This window comes from Castor canadensis, chromosome 11 (genome assembly GCF_047511655.1).
Source record: "Castor canadensis chromosome 11, mCasCan1.hap1v2, whole genome shotgun sequence".
Lineage (NCBI taxonomy): Eukaryota > Metazoa > Chordata > Mammalia > Rodentia > Castoridae > Castor > Castor canadensis.
Genome location: NC_133396.1, coordinates 90,717,144 through 90,739,463, shown reverse-complemented (window position 1 = coordinate 90,739,463; position 22,320 = coordinate 90,717,144). Strand labels below are relative to the sequence as shown.

The 22,320-nt window shown below is 41.6% G+C and overlaps 1 non-coding gene across 1 annotated transcript; it reads right to left on the bottom strand.

Annotated features, from left to right (window-relative positions):
- Positions 1–16,475: 16,475 nt before the first annotated feature.
- Positions 16,476–16,582, bottom strand: LOC141414283 (U6 spliceosomal RNA). The gene has a single exon (XR_012439345.1). It is a non-coding gene; the product is annotated as a U6 spliceosomal RNA (small nuclear RNA).
- Between the last annotated feature and the right edge of the window lie 5,738 nt (positions 16,583–22,320).

Here is a 22,320-nt window from a genome sequence, read left to right as displayed (position 1 = left end):
TGAGCAAAGGGCCCAAAAAAGGCAGAAGCCAGGTGACGAGGGGAGAGTTTAGCAGGTCGGTTAAGTTGTTTTTAGTGAGTCTCTTTAGGAGGTCCTCGGCCAAGTCTGTTAATTTTTTAACATTCTGTTCTACAATCCCAGACTCATTGACATAGTAGCAACATTCCTCCTGGAGAAAGGAGCAGGTGCCCCCTTTTTTAGCCATTAAGAGGTCTAGGGCCCTGCGATTTTGTAGGGCCACCTGGGCTAGAGAAGTGAGCTGAGGTTGAAGGGAAGCCAGTGAGGCCGAGGTGGACTCGAGGGTGATCTGTAAGTGATCTTCAAAGTCTTTTGCTGAAATAAAACTATGGCCAAGGGCTCCCCCCGCGAAGCCTGCGGCAACAACGGAGATAGCCAGACTTATACCAACCGTAATGGGCAAGAAGACGGCACGCTTTGGTCAAGCGCCAAATAGGAGGGAGAATGCAGCTTCCCCGTAGAGAGTGAGTTGGGGGACTATAATTACCAGCATGCAGGGCCCGGGAGTAGCCTGATTTATGTGAGAGTGTAGGGTGTTGTGGCACCAGAAATATAGCCCCAGGGGGGATGCCAGTTGTTCTGTAATCGTGAGATTCGTATGACAGGAGAGAGAAAAGTTGGACCGAGGCACTGAGGACTGGACATAGCAGGTGTGTGTGGGAGGAGGACCTTGTACAAGGTCAGGTTCCCACAAAGGTACAGAGGGCAAGGGAGGAGCACATGAGAAGGTCCACAAGGCAGCGGAAGCTTTGATAGAAGACAAAACATTAATGGGAACTGCGGCCAGTAAAGGACGTTGGAGGGAGGCACAAAGAAAGCAGTCAGTGACATTAATGGGCACGGTCAAGTTTAGGAGTTGTAGTGAGACCTGGAATAGTTGGTGCCAGGTTGGAGGGGTGGAGGGCTGGTGAAGGGATTTGTGTAAGTTTTATTCGGATTGTAGAACATTAGTAGCAACCTCCTTTTGAGCGGTAATTGGAAGGGTTAGTTCCCTGGATATCATAATGTGAGCCGAGGGTTTTGAGGAGTCACTCTGAGCATAAATGGCTGCCTGTTCACCCTGAATGCACCTGTTGTCCCATGGGTCAGGGATGTGGAGCATGGTAGTCCCATTTTTTCCCAGATAAAAGTGAAACTGGTTGTCTGGTCCCTTTGATCCTAGTACTCAGTAGACCTGACAAGACCAATAAGGACATCCCCCTTACTCCTGGGTCACCTTACTTCATTGGGTGAAGAAAGGGCAAGCAAATGCAAAGGAGCCACTCCTTAGGATAGAACCAAACCTGGGTTTGAAGGGGATTGAAATAGGGACCTGACATCCCTTAGGGTGACAGTCACCAGTGCCGACTAGGCTGGTGATAGAAGTTTGTGAGATGGTGTAGGTTTCCCGTATCTTAAATCTTCAGAAGTACCCACCCACAAATAGAAGGTTGAGAACAGAGAACAAAAGGGGAAGGTTAATGCACTTCCTTGGGGACAGGGGAGGAACACGAAGCCGAGAGATGAGAGTTTTTAAGGGGTTCCCAAGGGAAGAGGTACAAACGAAGCCAGGAGAGGAAGTGGGGAGCAGAGGCAAAGGGCCAATGGGGTGGTCCTGCTAGTTGTCTCTGGGGGGTCAGGCTGGCTTTAGCCTGGAAATATGAATCCAAGATGTTAGTTTTCCTGGGGTTTCCTCTAACTGGGCTGCAGTAGGAGTACAGAGGATGATATTTAGGGGCCCTTTCCATTTTGGGATAAAGGGTTTCTTTTCAGGGAAAGGGGGAGAGAAGTAGACCCAGTTCCCTGGGTTTAAAGGTAATGAGAGATGGGTGCGTGAAGGGTCTGGAGATAAGGTGTCATGGTGTCGCCATAGCTGGGTGTGAATGAAGGAGAGAAGAGGAAAGGCGAGGTGTCCCAGGAGGGGGCCTGGGGAGGAGGTGATTCCCGGAGGCAGAGCTGGGCGACCGAATATCACCTCAAAAGGGGATATTTGTGTGGGTTTCTGTGGGAGTACCCATAGGCGGAAGAGGGCTAGTGGAAGGAGTTGAACCCAATCCAGGTGTAGTTCCAAGGTGAGTTTAGTGAAAACCTCCTTTAAAGTATGGTTAGTGCGCTCTACCTTTCCTGATGAGGGGGGGGATGATAAGGGATATGGAAATGCCATGAGATATTAAGGGCCTTGATAATTGTTTGTGTTACCTGGGATGCAAACTCTGGGCTATTATCTGATTGTAAGGAGGTAGGCATTCCAAACCTAGGGATGATGTGGTTTACAATAAGAGAGGCCACAGTTGATGCCCTCTTATTGGAGGTTGGGAAGGCTTCTACCCATCCTGAAAAGGTATCTACCAGGACCAGAAGGTAATTGTGTTTCTTTACTCTGGGCATATTTGTAAAGTCCACCTGCCAATCCACCCCCAGGATTTGTCCCCTGGCCTGGTGAGTAGGGAATGAACCAGGCCTCAAGGGGGTGTGTGGGTTAGTCCTCTGACAGGTGGGACATGTGGAGGTGAGGTGGTGTAGGTGTTGGGAATCCTCCGGGGTAAGGGGGAAGAATGAATTTAGAAGAGCTTGAGATTCTGAGTGCTAGTGTGGAAGATGGAGTGTAAATACGAAAGGAGAATGTGTCTAGGGAGTGACTCATGGGCCGACTCAGGAATTTGGTCTTGAGGCTTTGCAAGAGCCAGAGTGGAGTAATTTTCCCTTGCCGCCTGTCAGGCACCTGATCTGCCTTAGAATTGCCCATAGTTATGGATGATGAATCTGTTTGGTGGGACCGCAGCGATCCCAATCTTAGAAGGAAAGAGAGAGGCCCAGAGAAAGTTGGTAATGAAAGTGGAGTTGGTGACAGATGTCCCTCTTGTGGTTAATAGTCCCCTTTTCTTCCAGATAGCTGAGTGGGAGAGGAGGATGTGGAAGACATATTTAGAGTCAGTGTATAGAGTGAGAGAATGGTTGGCTGCCAGCTCAAAAGCCCTCGTGACTGTAAACAGTTCAGTCTGTTGATTGGTGGTACTGGGAGGGAGGGGCTGTGCCTCGATGACTTGGGTTAAGGACACTATAGCATAACCCGCTCTCTGTATACCCCCCTCCACATATGAGCTGCCATTAGTGAACCAGGTGTAGGTGGAACCCTGTAGGAGCCCCTCCTGGATGTGTGAAGGGCAGGGGAGAAGGACCTCCAGGGTCTCAACACAGTAGTAGGTAGGCATGGCAGTAGAGGTGGGCAGGAGGGTGGCTGGATTTAAGGAAGAGCAAGCATGGAGGGTAATGGAGGAGTCATGGAGGAAGGAGACAAGAAGCAACAAGATCCAGCAAGGGGGAAGGGTTCTTAAGCCCTTATATGTCAGGAGTTCCGCCAGGTGATGGGGGGAGATGATTGTGATTGATTCCCCGAAAGTGAGTTTTTTAGCTTTCTGAACTAGAACATAGGCTGCTGACAAGGCCTGTAGACAGGGGGCCCATCCCCAGACTGTAGGGTCAAGTTTTTTTGATAGATATGCTACCGGGGCAAATGTTGGACCCTTTTCCTGACCCAGAACTCCCAAGACTAAGCCTTTATTTTCATGGACATAGAGGGTGAACGGTTTTTAGGTATCTGGCAAGTGGAGGGCTGGGGCCTGGAGAAGTGCCTGTTGAAGGCGCTGGAAAGGGGTGTTGACAGAAGTAAGTACTGGTTCAGAGGGGTCTCCCTTAGTGGCATCATATAAGGGGGCTACCAAGAGGGAATAGTTGGGAATCCAGACATGGAAGTATCCGGCCAGTCCCAAAAAGGAAAGTATTTCCTCCTTTGTCTTGGGAGCCGGTATTTCCTGAATGAGCTGTTTTCTGTCCAGAGTAATTGCCTTGGAGTCATGGGATAACTGAACTCCCAAGTATGTGACTGTAACTTGAGAAAGTTGGGCCTTATGGAGGGAAGCCCAGTATCCTTTGTCTGCCAGAAAGTTTAAGAGTAGAGTGGTGTCAGTTCGAGAGATGCCCAAAGACGGGCTACACAAGAGTAGATCATCTACGTATTGGAGGAGGGTAGACCTAGAGAGGCAGAGGTCCCTGAGATCTTTGGCAAGTGTTTGTCCAAACAGATGTGGGCTATCCCTAAAACCCTGAGGAAGGACCGTCCAGGTGAGTTGTTGTGAGTGATGTGTGTGTAGGTCCATCCAGGTAAAGGTGAAAATGTCCTGTGACTCGGAGGAGAGGGGGATGGTAAAAAAGGCATCCTTGAGATCAAGGACAGAGAAGTGAGTGGAGGCAGGAATAGAAGAAAGAATGGTATAAGGGTTAGGGATGAGGGGATGTGTAGGTTTAATTTAACAGCATTATTAATGAGTCTAAGATCTTGGACAAGGTGGTAGGTGCCATTTGGCTTTTTTACAGCTAGGATGGGAGAGTTGTATGGGGAATGGGTGGGTCTGAGGAGCCCCTTGTGGAGTACATTGGTAATGATTGGTTGTAACCCCAGCAGATTGGAAGTAGGGAGGGGGTACTGAGGCTGGCATGGAAAGTGATGAGGGTCCTGTAAGAGGATCTTAATGGGAGGACAGATTGCCAGAGAAGGAATGTCAGTGTCCCATACTTTAGGGTCACCCCTGAAGGAAGGATTTGACCGGTGGAGTCAGAGGGGCCATCCATAGCCATAAGGGCAAGAAAGGGGATAGACCTGAGATTAAATGAGATGGAGGCCTAAAATTTGGTTAAAATATCTCTCCCCAGCAAAGGGGTGGGACATTGGGGCATGACTAGAAACTGGTGGGCAAAAGGATGACCTGAAAAGGAGCAGGAAAGCGTGGGAGTCTTTCTGGGAAAAATGGTTTGTCCCCCTACCCCAACAATAGGGGTTTGTGATGGACTGGTGGGCACCCAAAACTCTGTCAGGACTGAGAAAGTGGCACCAGTGTCCAGGAGGAGGCATATGGGGTGTCCATCAATCAAAAGGCTTACCTTGGGTTCCTGAAATGAGATGGTAGTTGCCAGGAGGGAAGTCCCAAGGCCCCTTCAGTCATCTGTTGCAAGCCCAATGAGGTCGGGACTGGAGCGAGAGTCTGATCTGGCCCCCAACTGGGAGCTGGGGCAATTAATCGCCCAATGTCCATGCAAATGGCATCTGGGGCAAGGCTGGGTTGGTGGCCTAGGATTTGGGCAAAAAGTGGCCCAATGTCCCTCCTTTCCACATCTGAAAGAGGGACCTGAGGGGCCTTTGTTTGATGGATGTTGATTCCCTCGCTTGGTCTGAGGGTTTGGGCCTTGCATAGCCTGGGCCAACATTTGGCATTTTTGGCATCTTGCCTTTTCATCACGGGAGTGGAACACTTTGAAGGCAGCTGCCAACACCTTGGTCTGAGGAGTGAGGGGGCCTCTATCGAGTTTTTAAAATTTTTCCCTAATGTCGGGGTAACTTTGGGAGAAAAAAATAAGTCATAAGGAGTTGTCTACCATCTGTGGATTCAGGGTCAATGTTGGTGTATTGTTGGAGAGCCCTGGTTAACCTGTCTAAGAAGGTAGAGGGGTTTTCTGTTCTGTCCTGGATGATTTCATGGAGTTTTTCAAAATTAATGGCTTTTTGTGATGCCCGTTTTAGTCCTGCCAGGAGGCAGGTGGCAAATTGGTCCCGGAGGGTAAGTCCAGCCTGGGTGTTATAATCCCAGTTGGGATCATGGTCAGGCACCACAAGGGTACCTGTGGGGTGATTGGGGTTTGTCTGATGGGCCTCATCTGCGTACATGCGAGCCTGTTCCCAAACCCTTCTACATTCCTCAGACAGGACGGTGTTAGAGAGAATGATATAGATATCATGGTAAGTTAGGCTGTAAGACTGGAGTAGATACTGAAGTTGTTTGACATAGGCTGAGGGGTTGCTTGTATAGGAGCCCAGGTGGGCTTTGATTTGGGAGAGATTGAGCATGGAGAAGGAGACATGAACCCTGACAATTCCCTCTGATCCGGCTACCTCCTGAAGGGGTGCCCGGAGGGAAGGGGGGGCTGGGCAGCGAGTGTGCATGATCTAGTAGCAGAAGGGCTGAAGGAGGGGGAGGGGGAAGAAGGGGCAGAGGGTGTAGTGGGGGCAGGGGGAGGTGGCGATGAAGGGGATAAAGAAGGAGGAAGTGGAGGAGTCACCAAAGATGGCAGAGCAGGTTGCAGAAGAGGAGGATTGGGTGGAGCCTGTTGGTGGTATGGAGGGGGCTCATCAGCTGGGTTGAAATCTGAAGAGAGGGCAGAGGTTGAGGTTGGGGGCTTCAGAGCAAGAAGCACGTTTAGGTTTGCAAGTGGTGCAGAGAGCTGGATTTAAATGGAGGTGTGAAAGCTTGGGCATATGGATCGTCCCTATCGCTCACAGTAGTTACATAGGTCCCGCAGGAGATTGGGATCTAAAGACCTGAAAAGGGGCCAGTGACTTTGGTTGTCTAAAGGATAAGTGGGCCAGATTTGAGTGCAAAAGCAGATCAAATTTTTGGTTTTATATCTGGGGTCAGACCCAAGGTGTCTAAATTTTGAGGAGGCATTTTAGAGGGGAGTCAGATGGCAAAAAGGAGGTGGCCCCCATGGTGGGCGCCAGTTGGAAGGATATATGGAACTGCAGGGCATCCCCACGTGGCTCAAATATCCTGAGAATGGTACAAGGCACATAAGAAACAGTCGTCACTATGTTCAAATGGCTTGTAGGGCCCCCAGGGCCCAGAAGCTGTTGGTCACCTGGTGCCAGTCTTTGCAGATGGGCGGGCTCCAAGACCGACGACAAAAATAGACCCAAGCCAAACAGAGGGAAGGGAACCCCCCTCTACCATCTGAGTCCCAGAGATAGCCAAAAAGGAGGGGTGTTTAAACCCAGAGACACTGAAGGGAGAGACCGCAAAGAGAGTCCAAGAAGGGTATGTGGACTCACCAAAAGGATGTCTGGTGTTGGATGCGAGCAAGGGCAATTGGGAGGATGAGTCCTGGCCAGTCACATCCTCAGGGTGGTCGTGGGGTGAGTCAGAATCGGGGTCCCACGAGGATTAGTGCAGAGACCCGATTCGAGTCATGGCACCAAATGTAGGCCTCAAAGTGACCATGTGGAGAGGACTGATCTGGCCAAGAGATTCTTTATTGCCGGGTGGGAGAAGGAGAGAGCCGAAAGAGAGAGAGAGAGAGAGAGAGAGAGAGAGAGAGAGAGAGAGAGAGAGAAGGGCAGGTGCTTAAATACCCCTCAGTGAGACTCAGCATGATCTGATTGGAGGTTGGGGCAGAAGGAGAATTCAAGCTAGACTTGAGGCAGGACCATGACCCTGGGAAACAGAAGCTTAAGGGTGCAGTAAGAACCAAAACCCATTGGCGCCATTATTGCCAACAAAACCCCTAATCCAGTAGGCCTGGTGTCCAAGTACCTGGGCCTAGAAAAGAGGCTATGTGAGGACATGGTGAAGAAGGTGACCATTTACAATCCAGGAAGAGAGTGCACCAGAAGTCAATCCCAAAGGCACCTTGATTTTGAACTTTTAGCCTCCATAACTGGAAATGGTTTTTTTTTTGTGTGTGTGTGGTCAAGCTACCTGCTCCATGCTATTTTGTTATGATGGTTCCAGTAGACTAATGCAGAAGGGTAACCTTGATATATGGTGTTTTGAATCATTTGAATATTTTTATCACAAGTATCACTTTTTCAATCAAAACAAAGACTGTGGTAAAAGTTTTCTTTTCCACTAAAATTGGGTCCAATTGGGCAGTTAATTTTAAAAGTCAGTTAAAGTGGTACAGATAAAAGTAGCAAATATATACCGAATCTTTCCATTTTAATTCAAGTGTATAAATATACATTTAGTCACCAATCTTTTTTTTAAATACTGGGTTAAATCATTTTACTGACCAAAGCACTTCATTTGTTTTCTGATTTGAGGTGAAACCATTCACAGCCCACAAGAAACTACAGTATGAAATCTTGCTAAGTGTTCATATAATTCTTTTACAAATTTATACAACTGTAGAGTCTGCTTAAGCTGGGCTTGGTGTTAATCAAAAGTTTATTATCCAAGACCTGGACACTTTACTACTATTTTTGCAGTGACTATAATGATGACTGCTACCTTATGAATATTCATTTAAAATTTTTTATTAGTATATATTCATTGTACAGGGGAGATTCACTGTAACAGTTCCAAATAGGCTTATATTGTGCATTGATTAGATCATCCCCACCGTCTCTCCCCCTAGATCCCCTCCTGTCTCCCACTCAGAGCAATTGCAAGAGGTTTCTTTGTTCTATTTCATGTAAGTGTATGAAGTCCATCCACTGTATACATTTGCCTTAGGAGAGCACACACCTGTTTCTGTGTTGTATGTTTCTCTCTCATTTAACATTTTGTCAAACAACCCAATAAATAACCATTGCCCTGCCAAGAGTGTGGACATTGGGAAAGCAGTCATACAATATTCTTAATGTATTTAGGTTTTTCTCTTCCAAAGCCATATTTTGAATGTTCAATTTTTTAACTTTGGATTACTGTGTTTAGCACTCACCAATCTTTAAAGTATGACCAAGCCCTTTTATCTGAGCATAATTGTAGTGGTTGGAGTACCCTCTTGCCTTCATTATAACTTGCATTGCTTCTGATTTCCAGTTTCATTTTCTTTAAAGTAGAGCTATTAAACACATTTTAAGCAAACTGTGTGCCAAGCTAGTCTACATTATGCGTAATTTTTCCTCAAAAGTCTACAGATTGTCTAGTTATATTTTTTATTGTTTTATTATTCGTATGTGCATACAATGCTTGGGTCATTTCTCCCCCATGCCACCACCCCCTCCCTTACCACCCACTCTGCCCCCGCCCTCTCCCCCCTAATACTCAGCAGAAACTATTTTGCCCTTATCTCTAATTTTGTTGAAGAGAGAATATAAGCAATAATAGGAAGGAACAAGGGTTTTTGCTAGTTGCTAGTTTTTGCTAGTTTGGAGAAAGTTCTGTTTAGTTCACTAATGAACTATTGGTTCATTAGTTTTGGGAGAATTTAGTTTTTTAAGTTCCCTATATATTCTGGTGATCAGTCCTTGATCTGATGTGTAGCTGGCAAATATTTTCTCCCACTCTGTGGGTGTTCTCTTCAGTTTAGACACCATTTCTTTTGATGAACAGAAGCTTTTTAGTTTTATGAGGTCCCATTTATCTATGCTATCTCTTAGTTGCTGTGCTGCTGGGGTTTCATTGAGAAAGTTCTTACCTATACCTACTAACTCCAGAGTATTTCCTACTCTTTCCTGTATCAACTTTAGAGTTTGTGGTCTGATATTAAAATCCTTGATCCATTTTGAGTTAATATTGGTAAAGGGTGATATACATGGATCTAGTTTCAGTTTTTTGCAGACTGCTAACCAGTTTTCCCAGCAGTTTTTGTTGAAGAGGCTGCTATTTCTCCATCGTATATTTTTAACGCCTTTGTCAAAGACAAGTTGGTTATAGTTGTGTGGCTTCATATCTGGGTCCTCTATTCTGTTCCACTGGTCTTCATGTCTGTTTTTGTGCCAGTACCATGCTGTTTTTATTGTTATTGCTTTGTAATATAGTTTGCAGTTAGGTATTGTGATACCTCCAGCATTGTTCTTTTGACTGAGTATTGCCTTGGCTATTCATGGCCTCTTTTGTTTCCATATAAATTTCATGGTAGATTTTTCAATCTCTTTAATGAATGTCATTAGGATTTTGATGGGAACTTCATTAAACATGTAGATTACTTTTGGGAGTATAGATATTTTTACTATGTTGATTCTACCAATCCATGAGCATGGGAGATCTCTCCACTTTCTGTAGTCTTCCTCAATCTCTTTCTTCAGAAGTTTATAGTTATCCTTGTAGAATCATTCACATCTTTTATTAGGTTTACACCTAGGTATTTGATTTTTTTGAAGCTATTGTAAATGGAATTGTTTTCTTACATTCTTTTTCAGTTTGCTCATTATTAGTGTATAGAAATGCTAATGATTTTTCTATGTTGATTTTATATCCTGCTACCTTGCTATAGCTATTGATGATGTCTAGAAGCTTCTGAGTAGAGTTTTTTGGGTCTTTAAGGTATAGGATCATGTCATCTGTAAATAGGAATATTTTGACAGTTTCTTTACCTATTTGTATTCCTTTTATTCCTTCTTCTTGCCTAATTGCTCTGGCTAGGAATTCCAGTACTATGTTGAATAGGAGTGGAGATAGTGGGCATCCGTGTCTCGTTCCTGATTTTAGAGGGAATGGTTTCAGTTTTTCTCCATTAAGTATAATGCTGGCTGTAGGTTTGTCATATATAGCTTTTATAATGTTGAGGTACTTTCCTTCTATTCCTAGTTTTCTTAGAGCTTTTATCATGACACGGTGTTGGATCTTTTCAAAGGCTTTTTCTGCATCTATTAAGATGATCAAGTGGTTTTTGTCTTTGCTTCTGTTAATGTGGTTTATTATTTTTATTGATTTTTGTATGTTGAACCACCCCTGCATCCCTGGGATGAAGCCTACTTGGTCGTGGTGAATAATCTTTTTGATGTGTTGCTGAATTCGATTTGCCATTATTTTGTTGAGTATTTTTGCATCAATGTTCATTAAGGAGATTGGCCTATAGTTCTCCTTTTTGGAGGTGTCTTTGCCTGGTTTTGGGATAAGTGTAATACTGGCTTCATAAAATGTGTTTGGCAGCTTTCCTTCCCTTTCTATTTCATGGAACAGTTTAAGGAGGGTTGGTATCAGTTCTTCTTTAAAGGTCTGATAGAATTCAGCAGAGAATCCATCAGGTCCTGGACTTTTCTTTTTGGGAAGACTCTTGATTGCTGCTTCAATTTCATTTTGTGTTATAGATCTATTCAGGTGATTAATTTCCTCCTGGTTCAGTTTTGGATGATCATATGTATCTAGAAATCTGTCCATTTCTTTAAGATTTTCAAATTTAATTGAATATAGGTTCTCAAAGTAGTCTCTGATGATTTCCTGGACTTCCATGTTGTTTGTTGTTATCTCCCTTTTTGCATTCCTGCTTCTACTAATTTGGGTTTTTTCTCTCCTCGTTTTAGTCAGGCTTGCAAGGGGTCTATCAATCTTGTTTATTTTTTCAAAGAACCAACTTTTTGTTTCATTAATTCTTTGTATGGTTTTTTTTGGTTTCTATTTCATTGATTTCAGCTCTTATTTTTATTATTTCTCTCCTTCTATTTGTTTTGGGAGTTTGAGATGTATCATTAGGTCATTGATTTGGGATCTTTCAGTCTTTTTAATATATACACTCATGGCTATAAACTTTCCTCTCAGGACTGCCTTTGCTGTGTCCCATAGGTTCCGGTAGGTTGTGTTTTCATTTTCATTGACTTCCAGGAACTTTTTAATTTCCTCTTTTATTTCATCAATTATCCATTGTTCATTAAGTAATGAGTTATTTAGTTTCTAGCTGTTTGCATGTTTTTTGTCTTTACTTTTGTTGTTGAGTTCTACTTTTACTGCATTGTGATCAGATAGTATGCATATTACAATTTCTACTTTCTTATATTTGCTGATGCTTGCTTTGTGCCCTAGGATATGATCTATTTTGGAGAAGGTTCCATGGCTGCTGAGAAGAATGTATATTGTGTAGAAGTTGGATGAAATGTTCTGTAGACATCAAGTAGGTCCATTTGATCTATTGTGTATTTTAGATCTTGGATTTCTTTATTGATTTTTTGTTTGGATGACCTATCTATTAATGATAGGTCTCCCACAACCACTGTGTTGGAGTTAATATATGTTTTTAGGTCTTTCAGGGTATGTTTGATGAAATTGGGTACGTTGACATTGGGTGCATACAGGTTGATGATTATTATTTCCTTTTGGTCTATTTCCCCTTTTGTTAGTGTGGAATGTCCTTCTTTATCTCCTTTGATCAATGTAGGTTTGAAGTCTACTTTGTCAGAGATAAGTATTGCTACTCCTGCCTGTTTTTGGGGGCCATTGGCTTGGTAAATCTTCTTCCAGCCTTTCATCCTAAGCCTATGCTTATTTCTGTTGGTGAGATGGGTCTCCTGTAAGCAACAAATTGTTGGATCTTCCTTTTTAATCCATTTTGTCAAGCGGTACCTTTTGATGGGTGAATTAAGTCCGTTAACATTAAGTGTTAGTACTGATAGGTATGTGGTGATTCCTGTCATTTAGTTATCTTAGTTGTTTGAAGGTTTGGTTGTGTGTACCTAAGTTGAAGTTTCTCTCTACTTTCTTGCTTTTTCTTTTCCTGTGGTTTGGTGCTGCCTGTCTTTTCATGGTTAAGTTGGGTTTCACTTTCTGTGTGCAGAATCCCTTGCAGAATCTTTTGTAGTGGTGGCTTTGTGGCACATATTGTTTTAGTTTCTGCTTATCATGGAAGTCTGTTATTGCTCCATCTATTTTGAATGATAGTTTTGCTGGGTAGAGTATCCTGGCTTTGAAGTTATTTTCATTCTGTGACCGAAATATCTCATCCTACGCTCTTCTTGCTTTTAATGTTTCTGTTGAGAAGTCTGCTGTGATTTTGATGGGTTTACCTTTGTATGTTATTTGTTTTTTCTCCCTTGCAGCCTTCAATATTCTTTCCCTAGTTTCTGTACTTGTTGTTTTAATGATGATATGTCATGGGGTAGTTCTATTTTGATGTGGTCTTTTTGGTGTCCTGGATGCCTCTTGCATCTGTATATGAATAGCTTTCTCTAGATTTGGGAAATTTTCCGTTATTATTTTGTTGAATAGATTATGCATTCCCTTCGCTTGCACCTCTTCTCCTTCTTCGATGCCCATGATTCTCAAGTTTGGTCTTTTGATGGAGTCAGTGAGTTCTTGCATTTTCTTTTCACAGGTCTTGAGTTGTTTAATTAATAGTTCTTCGGTTTTTCCTTTAATTACCATTTCATCTTCAAGTTCTGAGATTCTGTCTTCTGTTTGTTCTATTCTGCTAGATTGGCCTTCTGTTTTGTTTTGCAGTTCTGTTTCATTCTTTTTTCTGAGGTTTTCCATATCCTGGGTGGTTTCCTCTTTAATGTTGTCTATTTTTTTAATGTTGTCTATTTTTTAATGTTGTTATCTATTTTTGTCCTGAGTTCATTTATCTCTTTATGAGGGTTTCCATATCCTGGGTGGTTTCCTCTTTAATGTTGTCTATTTTTTAATGTTGTTGTCTATTTTTGTCCTGAGTTCATTTATCTCTTTATTAATTGTGTTCTCTGTTTCAATTTGGTGTTTATACAGTGCTTCTATGGTTTCCTTTATTTCTTCTTTTGCTTTTCAAATTCTCTATTTTTGTTGTTTTGGAATTTCTTTAGTGTCTCCTGTACATTTTGGTTGACCATATCCAGTGTCATCTCTATAAAATTCTCATTGAGTACCTGTAGTATGTCTTCTTTTAAATTATTCTTGTGGGCTTCTTTGGGTTCTTTTTTTTTTTTTTTTTTTTTGTAATTTTAGATGCATTTAATATGAGCAGGATTTGGATTTTATAGCTGTCTCAACATGCAAAACTCTAATGATGTCCAAGAATCTTTGCCCTGAAAGATTTTTGAATATGTGTCCTTAACAGTCTCTATCTTTATTTATTTATTTATTTTTAATTTTTTTTTCTTTTATTATTCATATGTGCATACAAGGCTCGGTTCATTTCTCCCCCCTGCCCCCACCCCCTCCCTTACCACCCACTCCACCCCCTCCCTCTCCCCCCCTCAATACCCAGCAGAAACTATTTTGCCCTTATTTCTAATTTTGTTCTAGAGAGAGTATAAGCAATAATAGGAAGGAACAAGGGTTTTTGCTGGTGGAGATAAGGATAGCTACACAGGGCATTGACTCACATTGATTTCCTGTGCGTGGGTGTTACCTTCTAGGTTAATTCTTTTTGATCTTACCTTTTCTTCATTTTGTTGGAGTCTGGATCTGAGTATCTGTTTTCTTCATTTCCCTCTGGTTCCTGTACTAATTTTTTGCTGTGGGGAAACTTGGTTTTCCTGTTTTTTCTGTCTTCCCGTCATTTCCCTTGGTGTTGTTACTGTCTCTGTACTGTGTGCAAGTAAGTATTTTCTAGCTTGTAATAATAACAATGGTGATATTTAGAATGGAAGGGTGAGAGGAGATGGAAAGCAAAGAAGTTAAAGAAAAAGGGAAAAACAAATAAAGAAATAAGTAGGAAAAAACAAAACAAGGAATCAAAAAAGTTTCAAAGATATAAACAGGGAGCATTGGTGTACTAATCAACAGTAAGCTGAATAGGCATTAGAGAGACAGAGAGGGGATTGAAAATAAAAAATAAAAAGAATAAAGATAAGAATAAAAATAAAAAATAAGTAAATAAAAGAAAAAATATGTATATAAATAAAATAAAATAAAACAAAATGAAAAATAGAAAATAAAAAAAACCCTCCAAGTTCAAATGCAATGAAGTTTCAGTCTTAATAATTTTGGTCTGTCTCAGCCTCCAGTCCTGGAGATGGTGCATCACATGTTGTTCTGTAGTTGTCTCATCAAAGGGGACGCATAAAGTAGTACAAAACTGCACACACACACACACACAAAAACCCCTAAAGTGTCCCAACTTCAAATGCAATACAGTTTCAATAAGTTTTTCAGCATTAGGTGTGGTTCGGTTGTTTTCTCATCAAAGATAGGGAGAGAGAAAAGAAAGAGTCTGGAGACAGGTCTGTGAATGGCTATCTGCGGCTGTGGCATGCCTGCCTGCTGCTGTCAGCCTGCTGTTGCTGGAGGCTTTATTTATGCAGATCTCAGGAGTGAGCTTAACACTCACCTGGCCCCCGCAGGCTTTGTTTACTCAGAGTTCTCCTGTGCACGAGCCTCTGCTACAAGATTTCCCCTTTCCAAGCACAGTGGGGGAGGTGACACTGTACCTGTTTTCTCAGGCCTGCGTGTTTATTTACAGCCCTCGTGGGAAGTGGGTCTTCCCCCCCCTCCTGTGTTTTCCTCCCACCCCGCTTTTACAAGCTTTCTCATTCCTGATTACTGGGTGGTGCTGCTGCTCTTGCCAGCTGGCGTGTTTGTTTACAGCTCATGTGGGAAGTGGGTCTTCCCCTCTCTCCTGTGGAGTTTTCCTCCTTCCACCACTCTCACAAGCTTTCCCACTCCTGCTTGCTGGGCATGTGTCCCCGCTCCCACCGGAGCCTCTCCGGCCAGGCCCGGCTTGTTTATTTACAGTTCCTGGGAAGGATTCCCCTCACCCCCTCTTCAGCACTTAGTGTGCCCCACCCTCTTTGCAACATGTCTTTATTGTTCTTATTGCTTATTAGTTAGTTTCTCTTTTTTCCCCGGGTGGAGGTCGGTCTGTCCAGGGGGCTATGCTGTTCTGGCCCAGGGTTGTCTGTGGGAGTACCGCGTACTGCTTAGCTCACCTTGTCTGTGTCTTCCCAAGCCATCTGGGTGCGGGTGACTGGTGGCCAGGAGGCCCTCCTGGATTCTCCGTTTAACATGGAGTGGAGATTTTCTGCACTGGCTGGAGGTGTGGAGGGGTCAGTTTTGCCTCTTCTCGGTGGTTTTGCCTGCAAAGTGTGTCTCCAGCATCTCTCCAAGATTTCACTATAGGAGGCTCGCTTTCTGCTTCCTCCCTCTAGCTGCCATCTTGGAATCTCCTCTAGTTCTATTTTTGTTGTTCATTTTTGTCAGTTTAGTTTTCATACAAAAAATTTTCTTTTTGTATTGCATTAGTTTAAGTATTTAATTAGACTCAACAATAGGCATAAATTCTTTAGGGTTCAAATATAAATTGACTCTTGAAAGTATATAGGTGAACTAGTTTTGAGAGAAATTGCAGGAGCATCATATGACTAATCACTACTCTTGCTCAAAGGACATTTGTGTTATGTAAATGTGATGTTAGTTTTAGTTTTGATTTTGAAACAGTCCCAACCACACTGAAGTATAAGTACAAAGAAGTGTTGTAAACCTTTTATCCACATTCATTGATTATTCATGCTTTTTTTAATGCTTCCTCCAACCCATAAATGGACTTTGTGACTCACATTGTGAATAAAACAGCCCTCTTTTTTTTTTTCAAACAGTTGAAAAAACAGAGGGTCAGAGAGTTTATGTGACTTGTTAATGTTTTGCTTGGTTTGTTTACTCTCTATTCACCTTTGAGTATATATCCCCACACACTATTTGAAAGTTAGCTACAGACATCATGCCTCTTTATCCCTAAACAATTTAGAGATTATTTCCTAAGAACATTTTCTTCATAACTATAGTTCAGTTGTCAAATTAAGAAGACTTAACATCAATTTAATATTATTTTACAATAAAGCAACTGTATTCAAACTTTGCCAATAGTCTATGACTTTTGTGGTATCAGTGAGCATTGTTTCAGAGACAATGGAGAGTAATGAGTAAAAGCAAGTGGGTTAACTGGAGTCTGGGTTTTAAAGGTAGGTTTGACTGTAGTTTAATTTTTCTTTTGGTGGTAACAGAGTTTGAACTTAGTGCCTTGCTATGCAGGCACTCTACCCCTTGAGCCACTTCTCCAGCCCTTTTTTGTGTTAGGTTTTTTTTTTTAATATGGAATGCTTCACGAATTTGTGTGTCATCCTTGCGCAGGGGCCATGATAGTCTTCTCTGTATCGTTCCAATTTTAGTATTTGTGCTGCCGAAGTGAGCATTGTGTTAGGTATTTTTGAGATAGAGTCTTGAGAACTATTTTGCTGGGGCTGGCTTTGAACTGCAATCCTCCTGATCTCTGCCTCCCAAATAGCTAGGATTACAAGCATAAGCCACCAGCACCTGGGTTACTTCAATTTTTCTGAAAAATATATAATGAAGGGGAAACCCTGTTGCCTTCCTCATAAAACTTTAGCTAAGACATTATAAGATGGACTCAGAGAGTTGCTTTGTTTCTAGCTTAACTCTTCTGTTTATTGATATAATGACACATTGCAAGAATTTTATTTTTGGGAAATTGCCTCCTACAAAGATGGCAACATCAGAGAAACCTGTGCAGTAACATGCTCTAATTGTGGTAGGAATTTATTTTATTACTGCTCTGAGAGTTAAAAATAGCCACCATTTACCAAATGCCTATTTGTAACTACCATCTTCCTGGTTAGTATATGTTATTGTATTTCTGTACAACAACCCACTGAAACTCAGAATCATTTTCCTGATGTTATTGATTTGAAAAACTAAGATTCTGAGATGACATTATGTAATCATCCAAGGTTAGAGAATGGACATATTTGTGACTATTGCAGCATTATAAGCTTAAATTAACATGAGATAAATATTTTATCTAAATGGACCATGTGCTTTGCCCTAAGATAGAAACCAGGCAATTTATTCTTAAAGCATCATATAGATGGGATCTAGCACATTTAATTTCTTGTAATAATCTCACTTGATTTAGGAGACTTTTACCTGCTGAAAGTCAGATATAACTTTAATTTCTTTTTTTTCCCCTTGTGGCACTGGAGTGTGAACTCAGAGCCTCATGCTTGCTAGGCAGGCACTCTACCACTTAAGCCACTCTGCCAGCCCAGCTTTAATCCCTACTGGAGGTGGTAATATAAATCTTGGGTACTGTATCAATGTGAATCAGTGCATCAGATATGTGTAATGGGCATTATATTGAAGTCTGTGGATATAATGATAGTAAATTGTTTTCTGTCCTCTAAGAACGCTCAATCTTTTACAGAAACAAGACTAAGTATGTTAGTTAGCTTTTCATGACTGTGATAAAATGCCTGAGACAATCAACATAAAAAGAAGAAAGGTTTATCTCATGATTTTAGGAGATTGAGTCTACAGTTGCTTGGCCTCATTGCTTTTGGGCCTGTGGCAAGGCAGAACATCATGGTGGTAGAGCAAGCTGATTACCTCATGGTGAACAGAAAAAAGACTGGAAGAGACCAAAATCCCACAATTCCTTTTTTTTATTCGTTTATTCACATGTGCATACATTGTTTGGGTCACCTCTCCCCCCATCCCCTGCCCCCTCCCTCTCCCCCCAGTCCCCCTAGCTTCCAGGCAGAATCTGTTCTGCCCTTATCTCTAATTTTGTTGAAGAGAAAACATAAGCATTAATAAGGAAGACAAAACGTTTTTGCTAGTTGAGATCTGAGATAAGGATAGTTATACAGAGAGATTCCTAGTATTGCTTCCATGTACAAATGTGTTACATCGCAAATTGATTCATCTCTAACTGTCCTTTTCACTAGTTCCTGATCCCCTTCTCAAATTGACCTCTGTCACTTTAAGGTTTCTGTATTAGTTCCTCTGCAGTGGGGACATCAAACGCTTTCATGTTTTGGGTTTCTCAGCTATCCCCATACCTCCTGTGTGTGCTCTCCCCTTATCACCACAATTCCTTTTGAAGACATGCTCCTCATGATCTAAGCCCTCCCATTAGACCCATCTCCTAATGGCTCCACCACCTCCCAAAAGTACCACAGGCTGAGGACCAAGCCTCTAATATCTGGGGCTTTGGGGACATTTAAGATCCAAACTATAAGCATTTAAGATCCAACATTAAGCAACTATTGAACATTGAGCATTTAAGATCCAATACTAAGCAACTATTGAAATTGAAGGAAGTCAATTTTAGAGTCAAGTGAACAATTTAATAAATATACTTGTTAGAGTTTAACAGTAAATTTAAACCACAGTGGAATCAAATAAGAATGCTGCTATACCTTAGGACTAGCAACAGAAGGAAGCCATTACTAATACTAGGCATGAAAAAGCAAGAGACTTACTTGTAGCAGAAAGGCTGTCTGACAGAGGAGTACAGCCATTACTAACACTATCCTGGCCTATTTCTCTTTCCACGTCTGTTGCCAACTAAGTGAATATTAAGGGAAGACAGAAAGCAAGATGATGAAATCGGCCCTTTTCTTTTTCTGCACATTTATTTGAAGAGAATGACTAAACATTCTCAGAGGATGGGGATCCTCCCAACTACCATCTCTATGAAGAGGAATTCTAGGAACAGTATATACAAGAATGTATTAGTCTGTGTCCCATTGCTACAATAAAATATCAGAATCTGGGAACTTGGTAAAGAAAAGAAGTTCATTTAGCTAAGTTGTGGAAGCTGAAAATCCAAGATAAGGAAATCCTATGAGTTTGGCCTGTGATGAGATTTCCCCTGTGGTAGATGGCATCATGATGGGAGCACAAACAAGAGGAAGAATTCACATGGCATGACAGGTGCCAAAGCAGGAAGGGTCTAGTCTTGCTCTTTTATAACAATTCACTTCATGTAACCAACTGCAATCCCTTCCAAGGGCAGCACTCCAGTGATCTAATCACCTCGAGTCTGCCCTCTTAGACCACTCTGAGGTCCTGACACTTACCAGTTACATAATTACTTACACTAAACTCCACATCTTAAAGATTCTACCACCTCCAATATTGCCACTCTGAGGACCACCAATACATGAGCTCTTAGGGGACATAGTCAAACCACAGTAAAGAAACAGGGCAGAAATTAGGGAAACAGATGACTATTAGCATTTTGGGGTGAGAGGATGAAGACCAGTCAACAGAGTTGTAGACAACAATGGGGATAGGACTGTTTAAAAGAAGATGAAAAGAAGTTGGCATGGTGGTACACACCTGTAATCCCAGTTCTCTGGAGCCTGAGGCAATAGGATCATGAGTTCAAGGCCAGCCTGGGCTACATAGCGAGACCCCTGTCTCAAATAAAAATAAAAAGAAAAGAAAGTGGTCATCAAATAGTTTGGAAAAATCAGGGAAAGTAGAATCAAAGACTTTAGAAAAAGCCATTAGGTTTATTGATTTAAGCCATTATTGATCTTCAAGAACTGTAGAAGTGGAAGACACATTGTGAAGGTTTAATTTTTAGTTTAATTATAGATCCCTCTTTCAAGATATATTTAACTGTAAGGCATTTGGCTTGACATGGTTGTGGAGTCAAGGTACTGTTATTGGAGGTCAATGCAGCTGTCTTGATTCTTGTGTCCACTGAGTGAAGAATTCAAGTGGCAAAATGTGAAGCAGAGTAGCAAAGAGTGTATTTTATTTGAATTAAAGAACACTTTCATTGGTCTTCTCAGGCAGGTCTTCTCAGAACTGGAGGTACATCCACATTGTTCGCATCCATATCTGGCCCAAGCTGTATTGAAGTTAAAGGGGGCTGAAGAGTCAAATCCTTCCCCAGGACCAGCATACAGGGAGTGATTGACATGGAAATTGTGAGAGAATTACAATTTGTCTCAAGAATCAGTCTCTTTGCAGTTATTCATGACCACCTAAGAAATACCCACAGGGGGAGAAAATTTCAAAACACAATGAGATTATAATGATGTGATAATTGGATGAAGGCAACTCTGCTTCAAAGTAGCCCACTTCCACAGGTTTATATAGGAACTTGTTTTTCACTTGCAACCAGGTGTGGAAATATATAATGATGGGTATGCATTCCAGAGCAAAGTTAATATTGAAGAGGGTCTGGCCATACCAGGCCTCCTCTTTATTGGTCATAGCTGAGTCTCCTTTATATGTTGCAGGTGTTTCGCAAGGATGTGACATCAAAGGACATGAGTCAAGGAAAGTTTAACCTGCAGCATGCAAGCAAATAGGTCATGAGGGAGAGGAAGAAAAGGGCCTTTAGCACATATGCTTAACCAAGGATCCTTCATTTTAGGTTCCCTTTGTATATTCCAATCATTCATGTCTACCTGCTCCCTAGCAGATAATCAGAAATAAGCAAATTATACTTACTGATGAGGAAGAAGAGGCCAATGTGAAAGTGAGACTGAGAGTGCAACTTAAAAAAAGAAAGAAAGGTAGGGTGCTGTCTCTGCAAAGGTTTGATAATGCAATGGGGAAGTTCTGAACAAGATGGAGAGATATTTTCTTGGGGCAAGAGACAAGGAAACTACTGATGATAAAAAGGATTTTGACATGGAAAAGAGAAAATAAGGAAACTCACAAGATGGCTTCAAAATGCTCTGTACGAAAGGCAAGCAAGGTGATTTTTTTTTTTTTTTTGGCAGTACTGGGGTTTGAACTCACGGCTTCATGCTTGCTAGGCAGGTGCTGTACCACTTGAGCCATTCTGCCAGCCCCGTGGAACCATGCACAGATTAGGCACACAAATAAATATTTGTTGTGCTGGTTCTCATTTCATAAAGTTTGGTTTTGAGAGGAAAAGACAAGAGAAAAAAGAAACCAAGGAAAGTGAAAGCTAGAGTGTTGACATTCCAAGGGCATAGGAAGCCTAGAAACACCTTGTTTGCGTATTGACCTTTACAAAGTCACTTTTTCAATACTGGTTTCTTTGCACTGTTTTATTATTATGATATATTGTTAGCAAGAGTTTGATATTGATTTTCTTTTGGCATTTCAAGACTAGAAAAGGAAATGAGAATATGGGCAATGAACATTTCTGTCTTGCAAAAATAAAATGAAGAAATAAAAGGAAACAGAGATAATTTGATCAGTTTAAAACTGTCAATACCATTGTCTTTAAATAAAATTTCTGTGTTAAGGATTCCATACAGTCAAGCCACCTATCAGTATACACAAAGTTACATTTTAATCAATATTTTCCCTAAAGGTGCTTTCTTTCTACATATTATTCATCACATTTAAATAACATATTTTTTTAAAATTAAAAATATTTTGAAACTTGGAAACAACTTTTTAAATCATCCATGATTTGCCATGTCATACATCCAGTTTTTCCCTATGCCATGGTAGATTGCCTGTCTATTTTGGCCATTAATAACAAATCAGTTTTTTCTGGTTCTGGTTTTGTTGTTTTATATAATGTCAACATCCTTTTTTGGAAAAGGTAATTATTTAATCAGAAAACTTCATAGCATCTTTTCTCTGATTTGAATTCATAGTATTAGCCCACAGGTTTGAAACACTGACTATGAGGTTGACTGTAGGAAATCTGTCTGGCCTCAATAGTAGATTGAAATAATTTTATATGAAGCCTTTAGCAATTGCTATACCATCTTCCGACCCCCAATCCTTTATAAATAAAGCAATAACAAAATTTCCCACTATTTTCTAAAATATCATGACAGTAATTTTTTGGGGGTGGTACTGGTGTTTGAAGTCAGGGCTTACACCTTGAGCCACTCCAATAGCCCTTTTTTGTGATGGGTTTTCAAAATAGGGTCTCATGAACTATTTGCCTGGACTGGCTTTGAACATAGATCCTCCTGATCTCTGCCACTGGTGCCCAGCCATGACAGTAAATTTTAAAATGTACCTGTGCTTAGAATTATTTTGAAGAATTCCTGAAGAATTTATTCTTGTCTAAGAAGTCATCTTTATGTTCCACGCCTGTTTATTGCAACACAGTATTAAGAGTATACGCGCTCTATTTTTTTTTTTTTGTAAGATTGGGGTTTGTTTGAACTCAGGG